Below are 14566 nucleotides of genomic sequence, written 5' to 3'. Positions count from 1 at the left end.
CTTAAAATCCTAAAATCCTAATCTTAAATATTTCCAGTCATTGGTACATTGAGTCGGGGATCAATGATTACCGGAAAGACTGGCATGTCTTATGTATGCTCGATGCAGAGGATGATTGATTCACAATCATTTGTGTGGAGACACTAATACAAAGATGGGTGCTCATTAGAAGAATGAGTTCACTGAATTGACCTACAAAGAGAAATCTTATGAAGTCTTACTTACATGTCAAAAGATGATTCTCTTAGTGGGAGTTGTGCAACTGATCCTTTGACCTGAGATCACCATGGTATCTTGTGCACATGAACCATATTTTGGTTTACACTCATTCATGACAATAAGTTATGTACGAGGTCTTCTGGATATGGTGATTGTGTACGAAGATTATGAGTAGGTCAACAAGGAATTAATCACTTCTAGTAAGAGAAGATAGCATCCTATTTATTCTAATCATATGATAATTCAGGAAGCCTTTGATCAAAGCAGAATGAAAATTAGAAAGAGTTTCTAATGTTTCATTATTTGAATTATCATTAAAAGATTGAGAAAAATATGAATATGAAATTGAGTTTGACATATATTCATACTCATATACATATTTGGGATGCAGTTTGATTAAAGGATTGAATTGCATGGTAACTTGCCACTGAAGGGTATTTTTGGTATTTCTACCAAATTCCATATTTTCCGGGTAGACATGACACGTTGCTAGACGTCAATCTTGTCTTATAGGTTTGATCGAATTAAAGAGTTTAATTCGATCACCAATTAGAAAGGATTCTAATTGTTAAGTTCGGGTTCGCGCAGTTTGGACTTAAATCGATTAGAAGAGTTCTAATCAAGTTGGGTCAACTCGCACTCACACCTATTGCTGGCTAAGTATGGAACCCAATGGGTCACACACAAGAAAACTTATCAAGGGTCTAATTGGATTAGATCATGTTTGCAAGATAAACATCCTAGCAGGTGTTGCAAACCTTAGCTCCTGATTCGAATCGGATTCGAATCGGATTCGAATCTCGAATCTGATTCGAATCGGATTCGAATCTGATTCTTAATTGATCTAATTTGATTAGATCATATTCTAATATGGGTTAGCCAAGAGTTGGCACCTAATTGGCTTGGTTTGAGTCTAATTGGATTAGATTTGATAAATCATTCATTTTTGACCGTTGGATCAACATTTGGATGAAGAGATGGATCAAATGGATGGCACCATGAATTGGAGCCATTGGATTTTCATCATAGGATGATGGGAGATCATGATGACGTGATGGATATCATTGGGAGGCGTGGAGATGAAAAATAGGTGAAGGAAAGAGAGAGAATACGTGAAGATTAAATGGATAAGGATGAACCATTTATTTGATCTTATCCATTCTCTCTCTTCTCTCTTCATCACGCCTAAGGGATATGTGGCGCCTTCTTTCATGGCCTTTGGATCATCATCAACCCTTGATGAATGGATAAGGTTGGTTCCTATTTTTCTTGCATGAGAAGAAGGGAAGAGTACGGCGCATTTTCATGAAGAGGTGCTTAGGGAATCAAGCGCCACATCATAAGCGCTTGATCTTATCCTAACCACTTTTGATACCCTCTCTATGGCGCCTCCTTATCACGCCCCCATCATGAAGGATGGATGGCACAATGCATCCACGCCATCTATAAATAGGAATGCTCCCGGTGTTTTCTAATCATCGGAAATCAATCCAACTCTCTCTCTCTCTCTCATATCCCTTCTTTCTTACATTAGTTTCTTTCTTTCTAACATTGCTTCTAGGTGTCCTAAGCCAAGACAAGGTGGTCTTCTTAGGACAAAAGGATTAGAAGTGATTTTAGAAGGCTAAAGAAAATAGAAAGGAAGGAAAGCAAGCCATTAGAGTTCTTTAGAAGAATTCTGCATTAAGGATCAAAAGTCTTTGGAGCTAAAGTCTTGATCAAGTTTTCGTGTGGATCACCATTGGAGGGCGGACACTTGGACGCCTCGTGGAGATTGTACACTTTGGATTAGCGTTTGAGGTATTCTACTAATTCTGCATTTATTATTTATTATTTGATTGTAATCATTAAGGTGATCTAGGCTTAAAAGGGTTTCATGCATAGGGACTTTATTAAGAAAATTTTAAAATCCTAGCTTCCGCTGCGCATTATAACATGCTAGAACCCTTCAATTAGTACATATGTTTTTCCTTTAAGCTTTTATTTATCTCACAAGTTTCTAATCCAAGCTTGTTAACACCACTAATGATCTTGTGTTTTTTGGTTTTCCTGGTGTCATGATGCAGGAAATTGTTCAGGTGCAGTCAGGCACTGTGCAGTGCTCGGGACTCTTGTTTTGCGTTATTCTACTTGAAAGTTATCAATGGTTGCTATTGCTTCATGGCAGCCATGTTGTATGGAGGTGACACTTAGTTTTCAGGTTATCAGTATTCGGGTGGATCTACTTTCTGAAATGTGACAGAGAAGTTAGCTTTTGGCAACTTTGATCTTGAAATACTAGGCTATCACAATTATGTTCATTTTAACTCTATTCTGTGAATCTTCTCAACTAAGTGATCAGCATATCCAAATGATGTATTATGAAACGATTGATAAGTTAGAATGCATTATTTTGCTAGTCATATTTACTCTTCAGGATAGTATGGTCTATTCAATAGCTTGAGCTCATTTGAATGGATGTTACTGAAGGGTTTTGTAAGGTATATGGAAGTAGCTCTCCTGACATGGAGTGGAGAGTAAAATATAGCAATGTGGCCATCATATCCGATGATTGTGCTACTTGGAGACTCAAAATTTGGAACTTCCCATTGAAGAGTTCAGGACATTGGTTGTTCATGATGTTTCACGAACCAATCTTTTTCAAGGTTACGGATAGGTAATCTGCTAGATATATACGGTTTGCACGTATTCTTTATTTCATTGTATTTGGGACTGTGCAATCTTCGCATATTATGAAATGGCCAGCCATCTTACGGACAAAATGGATCAGTCATAGAGTCATCTTTCTGCATCAGAATGCTGAAACAGGTGCTCTTTTTTTTTCTTTTGAATGTTGGAACTGAAGGATGATTCCAGCTACTCTCTCACTATTTTGGACTGCTGGGTTAAAGTATTTTCAATTGACTATTGGATTCTAATAGGCATGCTTTTGGAACTTTAGTTTTTCCTTTGAGGTGACTGTCGGGTTCTGTAGCTTATGACTATTTGGTATTCAACTGTTACTAGGCACAACCCTTCATTTTTAATATGAAAGAGAGCTGTATTTTTTTGTGTAGAAATCTGTGTAAATCTCCCTCTCCCTTTTTGTATCTACCGACCTCCTTAAAAATCTTTTATTAAGTTTCATTTCTTGTTCATATTAACTTTGCTATTCTGTTTTATAAATCAACAGGGTATGTAGTATCTGGGACTATGATATGGTAGTTTATCTGCATCTATGATCTGGTGAAAATCCTGCCTTTAGAATAGCTCTATACTTGGCATGTCTTGCTCATTTTATTTTAATTCCTTTCGTTTCTTTGTCCATGTGTGATTTTTTCTGTGGTTTCACCATTGCAACACTTCATGCCACTTTCTTGGGATTGAGGCATAAGGCTTGGTATATGGTTTGAGAAGGAAATTGAAGCATATGAAAAGAAAGTGTTAGAAGATTGAAGAAAAAGCAAGCTTCAGCCTATTTAGATGTGCCGGGGATGAATACTCAATATTAAAGGTGGAATGTATGAAGAGATGGTTATGATCGATACGATCTAAAATCTTTGACATAAACACTTGTAATTGTTTTATTCTGAACGCAAGTCGTCCTGGTACAAGAGACGGCATTTGAAAAAATCTTAGCTCATCCTAATGTTGTTTTGCAAGGGTTTGGAAATTTAGTTGGCCCCATCGTTAGGAAATGCATACCCTTCCAAATGAACATGGTAAATCTGAAACCCCATTAATTCTTTTGTAGTAGGTCATGGCGTAGTGATATCTTGTCAGAGGAATAAAGGTAAAAGCTTATATTTTGTTGTTAATAAATAAAACCATTCCAACCTGGATATCTAGAACTTTGATGTAACTCTCGCATTAATAAATGCTAGTGGACATGGGGAGCCGAGCTTGTATATTTATATTAGATGGAGTTCCAATGGTCCAACCTAGAAATATGCGATCCGTGTTATATGGTGCTATGTAGTCTTCTAGATTTATATTGTGAACCGAGCTTCCATGTAGATATGACTCCTATTTTGAAGCCAATATAATTTCTGTTATTCACTTCCAATAGTTCGAGTTAACTCAATGAATATTTCCTATGCAACATGTTCATCAAATGCCTTATTAGCAATGCATGTTTTAATTTTTGATGCACAAATATGTTGACAATCTTGACAAAAATTGTAGGCTTCATGTTCTTTAATCTTATAATTTCTAGTATAGACGTTTAGATCAAGTCTTAAGGAGATCTTTTTTTGATGCTACCTGTTGTAGAATTTCAATTGACTATAGAAAGTCAAAAATATCAAGGAAAAATGGTCCTCGTGAGCAAAAGATGGAAGCAAAATTAAATATCATCTGCTCCTTTGTATCTGCACAAATAAATGTTGTGCGAATTAGTGTCTATGTTAAGCAAAGTATACTGAAGTTTTAAAAAAATTAGGGTACGGCTAGCCAAAAGTCCAAGCCAACTAAACAGAATTTCTATCTTATTGTGTCATAAAACTAGCTAGTTCAATAGTCACTGAAAATTTTAAATAAATTACATCATAAAGAAGTAACTTTAGGCAGCTAGCTGCAGCTAATTGACACTGGCTAGAAAAGTACAAGCATTCAAAAAAAAAAAAAATCCAAATTTTAAGTGCAAACAAAATGTAAGAACTTAAATATCAAGCATTGAAGATACGGCAGATTGGCATTTATATGTTTATGTCGTGCTATGCCAATGTATGCCATGCTATGCCAATGTATGGCATGCAATGGCATTACAATGCCAAAGGCGTTGGCTCGCAGCCACAGTGCCAGCCTTAGAAAAACATCAATAGCAACTCTTTCTTGTGATGTTTGTAGATTGATCTCTTTTAGATTTTCCTGCCAAACAAGATTTTTTATAATAGACAGCAAGTATCAGATGTTAAAGTGTGTGGAGACCCAAGGTGTTTTAGTTTACACGTGGATGCTTCTACAGGTTTCAGCAGCAATGGAGTTGACCCCAGCAATTTCGGAGTCGACTCGCACTGTACCGGAGTCGACTCGAGATTGGTCCAGATTTTGGATGTTTTTATCTCGTCTGAGAGAGTCGACTTGCTCTGCGATGGAGTCGACTCGCGCCATGTTGGAGTCAACTCGCACTGTGCCAGAGTCAACTCGAACTTTGTCTAGATTTCAGATGTTTCTGTTCATATGAGAGAGAGTTGAACTCGCGTTGCAATGGAGTCGACTCGAGGTTGGGGGAGTCGATTCAAGCACTTTAGGAGTCGACTCCAGTTCGGACGGGATTTACGGAAATTTACTAAAATAGGCGAAAAGGAGTGCTATTTTTGGGATCTCAAGAATATAAATTCGTGGCCAAAAACTCTGGGTACATAAATGGTTGTGATGGCCAGGGTTACAAAACCAGAGAGAGACATAAAACGTGAGAGATTGAGAGGAAGATTTTTCTCTATAAAAGAAAGAAGTTTGTTTCTCCTTTGTTTGAGCAATCGGTTTGTGATTGACTCAAGATTATGCTCTTCGTTGTAATTGTTCTACTGCAATAGAATCGGGCGGTCTTGAGGAAGTAGGCAAGTTTTGCCGAACCTCGATAATTCTAGTGTGTCTTGTTAACTGTCTTTCATAGTGTTTTGTTTCGTATTGTTTCTCATCTCGTACAAGGTGTAAAATCCTGTGGTTCCGCGTTAGATTGTCCTCCCCAATAAGTGGTCGAAATCTGCTAGGATTCTGGCTCTCCTTGTTTGTTCATCTTCAAATGAGTGGTATCTGAGCATACCACGGTTCTAACAACTGGTATTAGAGCGCAAGGTCATTATATATGGCGAGCGAAGCAAGATGGAGATCGAGAAGTTCAACGGTGCAAACTTTGGGTTCTAGAAGATACAAATAGAGGACTACCTTTACCAAAGGATCTCCATTTACCTCTCGGAGGGAAGGCAAAAACTAGAAAAGATGTCCGACGTGGATTTGGGAAGTCTTCGATTGGAAGGCGCTTGGCACCAATCAGGATAACTCTTCTCTCCACAGGTTGTGTTCAACATAAAGAATGAAAAGTCGACGATGGATTTGATGGCAACATGTGTCAAAGATGTACGAGAAACTATCGGTATCAAATAAGGTCTTTCTCATAAAGAGGCTGTTCAATTTGCGCATGAGAACGGCGGTAGCGTGGTGGAGTACCTCAACGACTTCAATGGACTCACGGCTTAGTTGGAATCAGTGGAGATCAGTTTCGACGATGAGATTCGGATGTTGCTGATTCTGTCTGGATTATCAGATAGCTGGGAAGGCCTGGTGATGGCAGTAAGCAACTCGTCGCTGACGGGTAAGCTGAAGTTCGATGACGTAATCGGAGTGCTGGAACTGCGGTAAGAAATGACACTTTAGGGAGGGACTTGCAAGCTCTCTTAAAGGGAAGCAAGGCGACCACACGGAAGGAATCAGCGGAGATTCGGCCAATCTTGCTGAAGGTAGTGATTCTGATACCCTAGTCCTATCTTTGTTACCGGTGATGAGTCTTGGATGATATACTCAAGTGCGTCTTTCCATGCTACATCCCAAAAGAAATTTTTCAGAGGATATCAGATTGATGACTTCTGCACAGTCTATCTAGGGGATGGAGAGCCTTTGCAATATCGAAGGAAAGGGAAATGTGGAAGTAAAGATCAATGGTGGTACTTCACTAGAGTTGAATGACGTGAGACACGTACCTCGGCTACAAAGGAATCTGATTTCTATTGGATAGTTAGTGAGCGATGGGTATTGTTGTCGGAGCCCACGCCGGAACCCACTCACACCAGCGCCGCCACCGACGTCGGACAAGCAAGAGAGATACAAACGGATAAGCACTCTCTCGCTCCCTCGACTCCGGACTCAAAGGATCACCTCTTCGCTCCGCCTACGAAAGGGGCAAAAGATTACCCCTTGGTATCAGTAGGGTAAAACACTTGAGCACCGCAAACGGATTATCAAAGATCAAGGAAGAAGAAGGAAGAAAATAGCAAAGCAAACACAAAGATGTAACGAGGTTCGGCTACAAATAGCCTTACGTCCTCCACCGCTCCAAATCTCAATAAGGATGAACTGATTACAGAGATAGCACACACTCCGAACGATCACAAGCGATCGGAAATACAAGAGATTCACACAGAATTCCCCTTGCACAAGAAGTAGGATCCCAATCCTCTTCTTCTCTAGAACCCTAGCCTCACAAACAAGAGTCTCTCTCAAAATACGGCCAATCCTATTACCCTAGGGCTCTCATGAGTCCTATATATAGTCTCAAGACCTTCAGATGATCATAGCCGTCGAAACGCCAACAAAACACCAAAAGAAAAAACTCATCCGTATGATTTCCCGCGAGCCCAAGTCGACTCGGCTGAAGTCCGAGTCGACTCTGGCACGTCTGGACAATTTCCAGTTTAACTGGCACGATCTCGAGTCGACTCCACTGTATCTCGAGTCGACTCGACGATGCTCCGAGTCGACTCGACTGTAGTTCGAGTCGACTCTGACAGTCCAGACAGAAACATGGTTTTTGCGGCTTTTCTCTTCTCGGGTCGACTCGACAGACCTCGAGTCGACTCGGACTGTTTCCGAGTCGACTCGACTGTAGCCCGAGTCGACTCTGACAGTCCGCCAGACGGAACTATGCAGAATTGATTCTCTTTCAATTCTCTTCATCATCAAAGGTCTCCACATACCCCAACAATCTCCCACTTGGAGACCTTGGGTATGTCCTCTTGTTACTTGGTTCTCCTCTGTGCTCCCACTGAAACTGGATCATCCTAATGAAATCGGTATGATGCCTCCTCAACGTCTTCAAGCATGAAGGACCAGCAGAAGCTGGAACAACTCCTCAGCTTCTCCACCGTGACGACCTTCGTCAACATATCTGCAGGATTCTGACTTGTATGAATTTTCTCCAACTTGACGAGTCCCTGCTCGAGCAATGACCTCACGAAGTGGTACCGTATGTCAATATGCTTCGTCCTTGAATGAAAAGCTGAATTCTTCGCCAGATGAATTGCACTTTGACTGTCTGAATATAACATGCAATCCTTCTGTTCCTTCCCAAGCTCCTTCATCAAGCCTTGAAGCCATATTAGTTCCTTGCATGCCTCTGTGGCTGCCACATACTCCGCCTCCGTAGTCGACAATGCAACAATTTGTTTGCAACCTGGAAATCCAACTGACAGCTCCACTGCCCAAGGTGAACAAGTACCCTGTCGTGCTTCTCCTGCCGTCCAAGTCCCCTGCCATATCTGAGTCCACATAGCCCTGTAACCGGATCTCAGAACCTCCATAGCACAATGACATGTGCTCAGTGCCTTTCAGATACCTCAGTATCCATTTGACCGCGCGCCAATGCTCCAAGCCTGGGCAGCTCATGAAGCGACTCACAACTCCCACTGCTTGAGCAATGTCTGGTCTTGTACACACCATAGCGTACATCAAGCTCCCCACTGCCGATGCATACGGGATTTTTGACATATTGAGCTCCTCCACCCGCGTCTTCGGACTTTGCCCTTTTGAGAGCTTAAAATGGGCACCCAGCGGTGTGCCAACAGGTTTGGCACCCTCCATGCAGAATCTCCTGAGTACTCGGCTGATGTACTCCGCCTGAGATAGTCTGAGGATATGTTTAGACCTATCTCTGCTGATCCGCATCCCAAGGATCTGTTTGCTGCTCCTAGATCCTTCATTGCAAATTTTCTTGACAGCTTCAGCTTCAATTTTGCAATCTCATGCATGCTAGCTCCTGCAACTAACATGTCATCAACATACAATAGCAAGATAATGTTAAGATGTACCGAAGTCCCGGAAGTAGCAACAGTGATCCTCCTGACATCTCCTGTATCCTATCTCAAGCATGTAACTATCGAACTTGAGATACCATTGTCTGGGTGCCTGTTTTCAAACCATAGAGGCTTTTCTTCAATTTGGCAAACCAAGTCACCCGTGCCAGCTGCAATGTATCCTCCGGCTGCTGCATATATATCTCCTCATCGAGATCTCCGTGGAGAAAGGCCGTCTTCACATCAAGCTGCTCTAAGTGAAGATCCTCTACAGCCACCATGCTCAGCACCGCTCGAATAGAACTCATCTTGACTACAGGAGAAAAAATCTCCGTGAAGTCGATACCTGCTCTCTGCTGAAATCCTTTTACAACCAGCCTGGCCTTGTATCGCTTCTTCCCATCCTGCTCTTCCTTCAGCCTGTAAACCCCATTTGTTTGACAGTGCTTTCTTCCCCTTGGGCAGATCCACCAAATCCCACGTTTGATTCTGCTCCAATGACTTCATCTCATCATCCATGGCCAACTCCCACTCCTTCCTGGTATCAACCTCCAATGCCTCCGTGAAGCATTCAGGTTCGCCATTATCTGTGAGCAACAAATAACTAAGAGTCCCATCATACCTTTGAGGAGGCTTCCCATGAGTACTACGAGTGGACCTTCTTAGTTGTGGAGGAGGTGCCAATGCTTCAGGTTCTTGCTCTGACTGAGTCTTCTGACCAGAATTTGTAGGCTCCTCTTCAGGATCCACAAAACACGGCTCAACAGGTTTTGTTTCTGATTCAGTGCTCTGCTGCATTTTCTCATTGAATACCACATCATTACTACGAATGATCTTCTTGTGTTCGGGATCCCAAAGCCGGTACCCAAACTGTTGACCTCCGTATCCAACGAAAATACACTTCTTTGATTTGGCGTCTAGTTTGCTTCTTTGACTGGAATCAACATGGACATAACTGGTACAACCGAATACTCGTAAGTGCGCCAAATCAATCTTCTTCGCTGTCCATGCTTCCTCAGGAATCCCAAATTCAAGTTTCTTTGATGGCCCTCTGTTGATCAAGTAGGCAGCAGTGTTAACTGCTTCCGCCCAAAACTGCTGTGGCAATCCAGCATGTATCCTCATACTCCTGGCACGCTCATTAATTGTTCTGTTCATCCTTTCAGCAACTCCATTTTGTTGTGGTGTTCCTGGAACTGTCCTCTGCCTGACGATCCCAGCATCTGCACAGTAGTCCTCAAACTCCCTGCTACAATACTCACCACCGTTGTCCGATCTCAGGCATTTCAACCTCTTTCCTGTCTCGAGTTCTACCATCGCCTGCCATCTCCTGAAGACCCCAAATACCTCTGACTTGTGCTTCAAGAAGAACACCCAAAGCTTCCTGGTAGCATCATCAATAAAAGTAACATAGTACTGAGATCCACCAATGGAAGAAACCGGTGCAGGCCCCCACACATCCGTGTGCACGAGATCTAGCTTTTCTTGCTTCCGAGGTTTACCTTCTTTGTTGAATGAAACACGCTTCTGCTTTCCGAGAACACAATCCTCACAGAAGTCCATCTCAACACTCCTGAGACCCTGCAGCTTTCCCAACTGGTGCATCACCTCCAGTCCCTGATAACTCATGTGCCCAAGTCTACAATGCCATAACTTGGTGTCCACATCTGCTGCAACAACTCCAATAGAGTTCTCCGTGCCGTTGGTGACATAAAGTGTCCCAACCTTCTTGCCACTAGCCACCGTCAACGAACCTCTGGATATCTTCCACTGATCAGCTGTGAAAGTAGCCTTGTACCCCTGGCTCGCCAACTGTCCAACAGAAATCAGATTCCTCTGCAGTTGAGGCACGTGCCGTACGTCCTCAAGCTCAAGTGAAGATCCAGAAACCAACTTCACTTCCGCGCTTCCCCTTCCTTGTATGGTGCAAGGCTCTCCATCCCCTAGGTAGACTTTGCCAAAGTCTCCCTTCTCATATCCTCCAAGAAGCTTCCGTTGGGATGTAGCATGGAAAGACGCGCCCGAGTCTATCACCCAAGACTCGTCACAGGTAGACAAAGATAGAACGAGGGCATCCATATCACCGTCTTCAGCAAGATTTGCCAGATCCTTGCTGACTCCTTCGTGTGGTCGCCTTGCTTCCCTTTAGGAGATTTGCAATCCCTCCTAAAGTGCCCCGTCTTCCCGCAGTTCCAGCACTTCGCTCCCTTGTTCTGAGGTGCTCGAGACCTGCTGGATCTCGACTTCGAGTCGCTTCGAAATCGACCGTCCTTCTTTTGTCTTCCCCGGTCAGAGGTGTTTAGTGCACTTCCAGATGACTCCGTAGCTCCAGAAGATTTCCTTCTTGCTTCTTCACTCAGAAGCACTCCCACAACGTCATCAAAAATCAACTTCCCCGTTGCCGAAGAGTTGCTCACCGCCATCACCAGGCCCTCCCAGCTATCAGGCAATCCGGAGAGGATTAGCAATGCCCGAATCTCATCGTCAAAACTAATCTCCATTGACTCCAACTGGGCCGTGAGTCCATTGAACTCGTTGAGGTATTCCGCTATGCTGCCGCCATTTTTCATACGAAGATTAAACAACCTCTTCATGAGAAATACCTTGTTTGATGCTGAGGGTTTCTCGTACATCCGCGACAATGTTGCCATCAACTCCATCGTCGTCTTCTCGTTTTTGATGTTGAATGCCACTTGGGATGCAAGTGACAATCTGATGGTGCCGAGCGTCTTCCGATCGAGAACCTCCCAGTCTTCATCGGACATCTTCTCTGGTTTCTTTGCTCTACCTCCAAGAGGTAAATAGAGATCCTTCTGGTAAAGGTAATCTTCTATTTGCATCTTCCAAAACCCGAAGTTCGTGCCATTGAACTTCTCAATTCGCAACTTCCCTTCATCCGCCATTGCAGAATAACCAATAGCTCTGATACCAATTGTTGTCGGAGCCCACGCCGGAACCCACTCACACCAGCGCCGCCACCGACGTCGGACAAGCAAGAGAGATACAAACGGATAAGCACTCTCTCGCTCCCTCGACTCCGGACTCAAGGATCACCTCTTCGCTCCGCCTACGAAGGGCAAAAGATTACCCCTTGGTATCAGTAGGGTAAAACACTTGAGCACCGCAACGGATTATCAAAGATCAAAGGAAGAAGAAGGAAGAAAATAGCAAAGCAAACACAAAGATGTAACGAGGTTCGGCTACAAATAGCCTACGTCCTCCACCGCTCCAAATCTCAATAAGGATGGACTGATTACAGAGATAGCACACACCCGAACGATCACAAGCGATCGATCTACAAGAGATTCACACAGAATTCCCCTTGCACAAGAAGTAGGATCCCAATCCTCTTCTTCTCTAGAACCCTAGCCTCACAAACAAGAGTCTCTCTCAAAATACGGCCAATCCTATTACCCTAGGGCTCTCATGAGTCCTATATATAGTCTCAAGACCTTCAGATGATCATAGCCGTCGAAACGCCAACAAAACACCAAAAGAAAAAACTCATCCGTATGATTTCCCGCGAGCCCGAGTCGACTCGGCTGAAGTCCGAGTCGACTCTGGCACGTCTGGACAATTTCCAGTTTAACTGGCACGATCTCGAGTCGACTCCACTGTATCTCGAGTCGACTCGACGATGCTCCGAGTCGACTCGACTGTAGTTCGAGTCGACTCTGACAGTCCAGACAGAAACATGGTTTTTGCGGCTTTTCTCTTCTCGGGTCGACTCGACAGACCTCGAGTCGACTCGACTGTTCCCGAGTCGACTCGACTGTAGCCCGAGTCGACTCTGACAGTCCGCCAGACGGAACTATGCAGAATTGATTCTTCTTCAATTCTCTTCATCACCAAAGGTCTCCACATACCCCAACAATCTCCCACTTGGAGACCTTGGGTATGTCCTCTTGTTACTTGGTTCTCCTCTGTGCTCCCACTGAAACTGGATCATCCTAATGAAATCGGTATGATGCCTCCTCAACGTATTCAAGCATGAAGACCAGCAGAAGCTGAACAACTCCTCAGCTTCTCCACCGTGACGACCTTCGTCAACATATCTGCAGGATTCTGACTTGTATGAATTTTCTCCAACTTGACGAGTCCCTGCTCGAGCAATGACCTCATGAAGTGGTACCGTATGTCAATATGCTTCGTCCTTGAATGAAAAGCTGAATTCTTCGCCAGATGAATTGCACTTTGACTGTCTGAATATAACATGCAATCCTTCTGTTCCTTCCCAAGCTCCTTCATCAAGCCTTGAAGCCATATTAGTTCCTTGCATGCCTCTGTGGCTGCCACATACTCCGCCTCCGTAGTCGACAATGCAACAATTGGTTGCAACCTGGAAATCCAACTGACAGCTCCACTGCCCAAGGTGAACAAGTACCCTGTCGTGCTTCTCCTGCCGTCCAAGTCCCCTGCCATATCTGAGTCCACATAGCCCTGTAACCGGATCTCAGAACCTCCATAGCACAATGACATGTGCTCAGTGCCTTTCAGATACCTCAGTATCCATTTGACCGCGCGCCAATGCTCCAAGCCTGGGCAGCTCATGAAGCGACTCACAACTCCCACTGCTTGAGCAATGTCTGGTCTTGTACACACCATAGCGTACATCAAGCTCCCCACTGCCGATGCATACGGGATTTTTGACATATTGAGCTCCTCCACCCGCGTCTTCGGACTTTGCCCTTTTGAGAGCTTAAAATGGGCACCCAGCGGTGTGCCAACAGGTTTGGCACCCTCCATGCAGAATCTCCTGAGTACTCGGCTGATGTACTCCGCCTGAGATAGTCTGAGGATATGTTTAGACCTATCTCTGCTGATCCGCATCCCAAGGATCTGTTTTGCTGCTCCTAGATCCTTCATTGCAAATTTTCTTGACAGCTTCAGCTTCAATTTTGCAATCTCATGCATGCTAGCTCCTGCAACTAACATGTCATCAACATACAATAGCAAGATAATGTAAGATGTACCGAAGTCCCGGAAGTAGCAACAGTGATCCTCCTGACATCTCCTGTATCCTATCTCAAGCATGTAACTATCGAACTTGAGATACCATTGTCTGGGTGCCTGTTTCAAACCATAGAGGCTTTTCTTCAATTTGCAAACCAAGTCACCCGTGCCAGCTGCAATGTATCCCTCCGGCTGCTGCATATATATCTCCTCATCGAGATCTCCGTGGAGAAAGGCCGTCTTCACATCAAGCTGCTCTAAGTGAAGATCCTCTACAGCCACCATGCTCAGCACCGCTCGAATAGAACTCATCTTGACTACAGGAGAAAAAATCTCCGTGAAGTCGATACCTGCTCTCTGCTGAAATCCTTTTACAACCAGCCTGGCCTTGTATCGCTTCTTCCCATCCTGCTCTTCCTTCAGCCTGTAAACCCATTTGTTTGACAGTGCTTTCTTCCCCTTGGGCAGATCCACCAAATCCCACGTTTGATTCTGCTCCAATGACTTCATCTCATCATCCATGGCCAACTCCCACTCCTTCCTGGTATCAACCTCCAATGCCTCCGTGAAGCATTCAGGTTCGCCATTATCTGTGAGCAACAAATAACTAAGAGTCCCATCATACC

At 43.7% G+C, this 14566-nt stretch overlaps 1 protein-coding gene across 5 annotated transcripts in view; it reads left to right on the top strand.

Moving 5' to 3' along the window:
* LOC103720178 (serine/arginine-rich splicing factor SR34A-like) overlaps positions 1 to 2632 on the top strand; it is a 47009-nt gene extending 44377 nt beyond the window's left edge. For all 5 annotated transcript variants that reach the window (XM_039118816.1, XM_039118817.1, XM_008809773.3 and 2 more), the window contains one exon: positions 2286 to 2632. The gene's annotated coding sequence lies outside the window, so the exon portion shown is untranslated. The remainder of the gene's footprint in view (positions 1 to 2285) is intronic.
* The last annotated feature ends 11934 nt before the right edge of the window (positions 2633 to 14566 follow it).

Source organism: Phoenix dactylifera, unplaced genomic scaffold (assembly GCF_009389715.1).
Source record: "Phoenix dactylifera cultivar Barhee BC4 unplaced genomic scaffold, palm_55x_up_171113_PBpolish2nd_filt_p 000421F, whole genome shotgun sequence".
NCBI lineage: Eukaryota > Viridiplantae > Streptophyta > Magnoliopsida > Arecales > Arecaceae > Phoenix > Phoenix dactylifera.
This window is presented reverse-complemented; position numbering and strand designations above follow the sequence as displayed.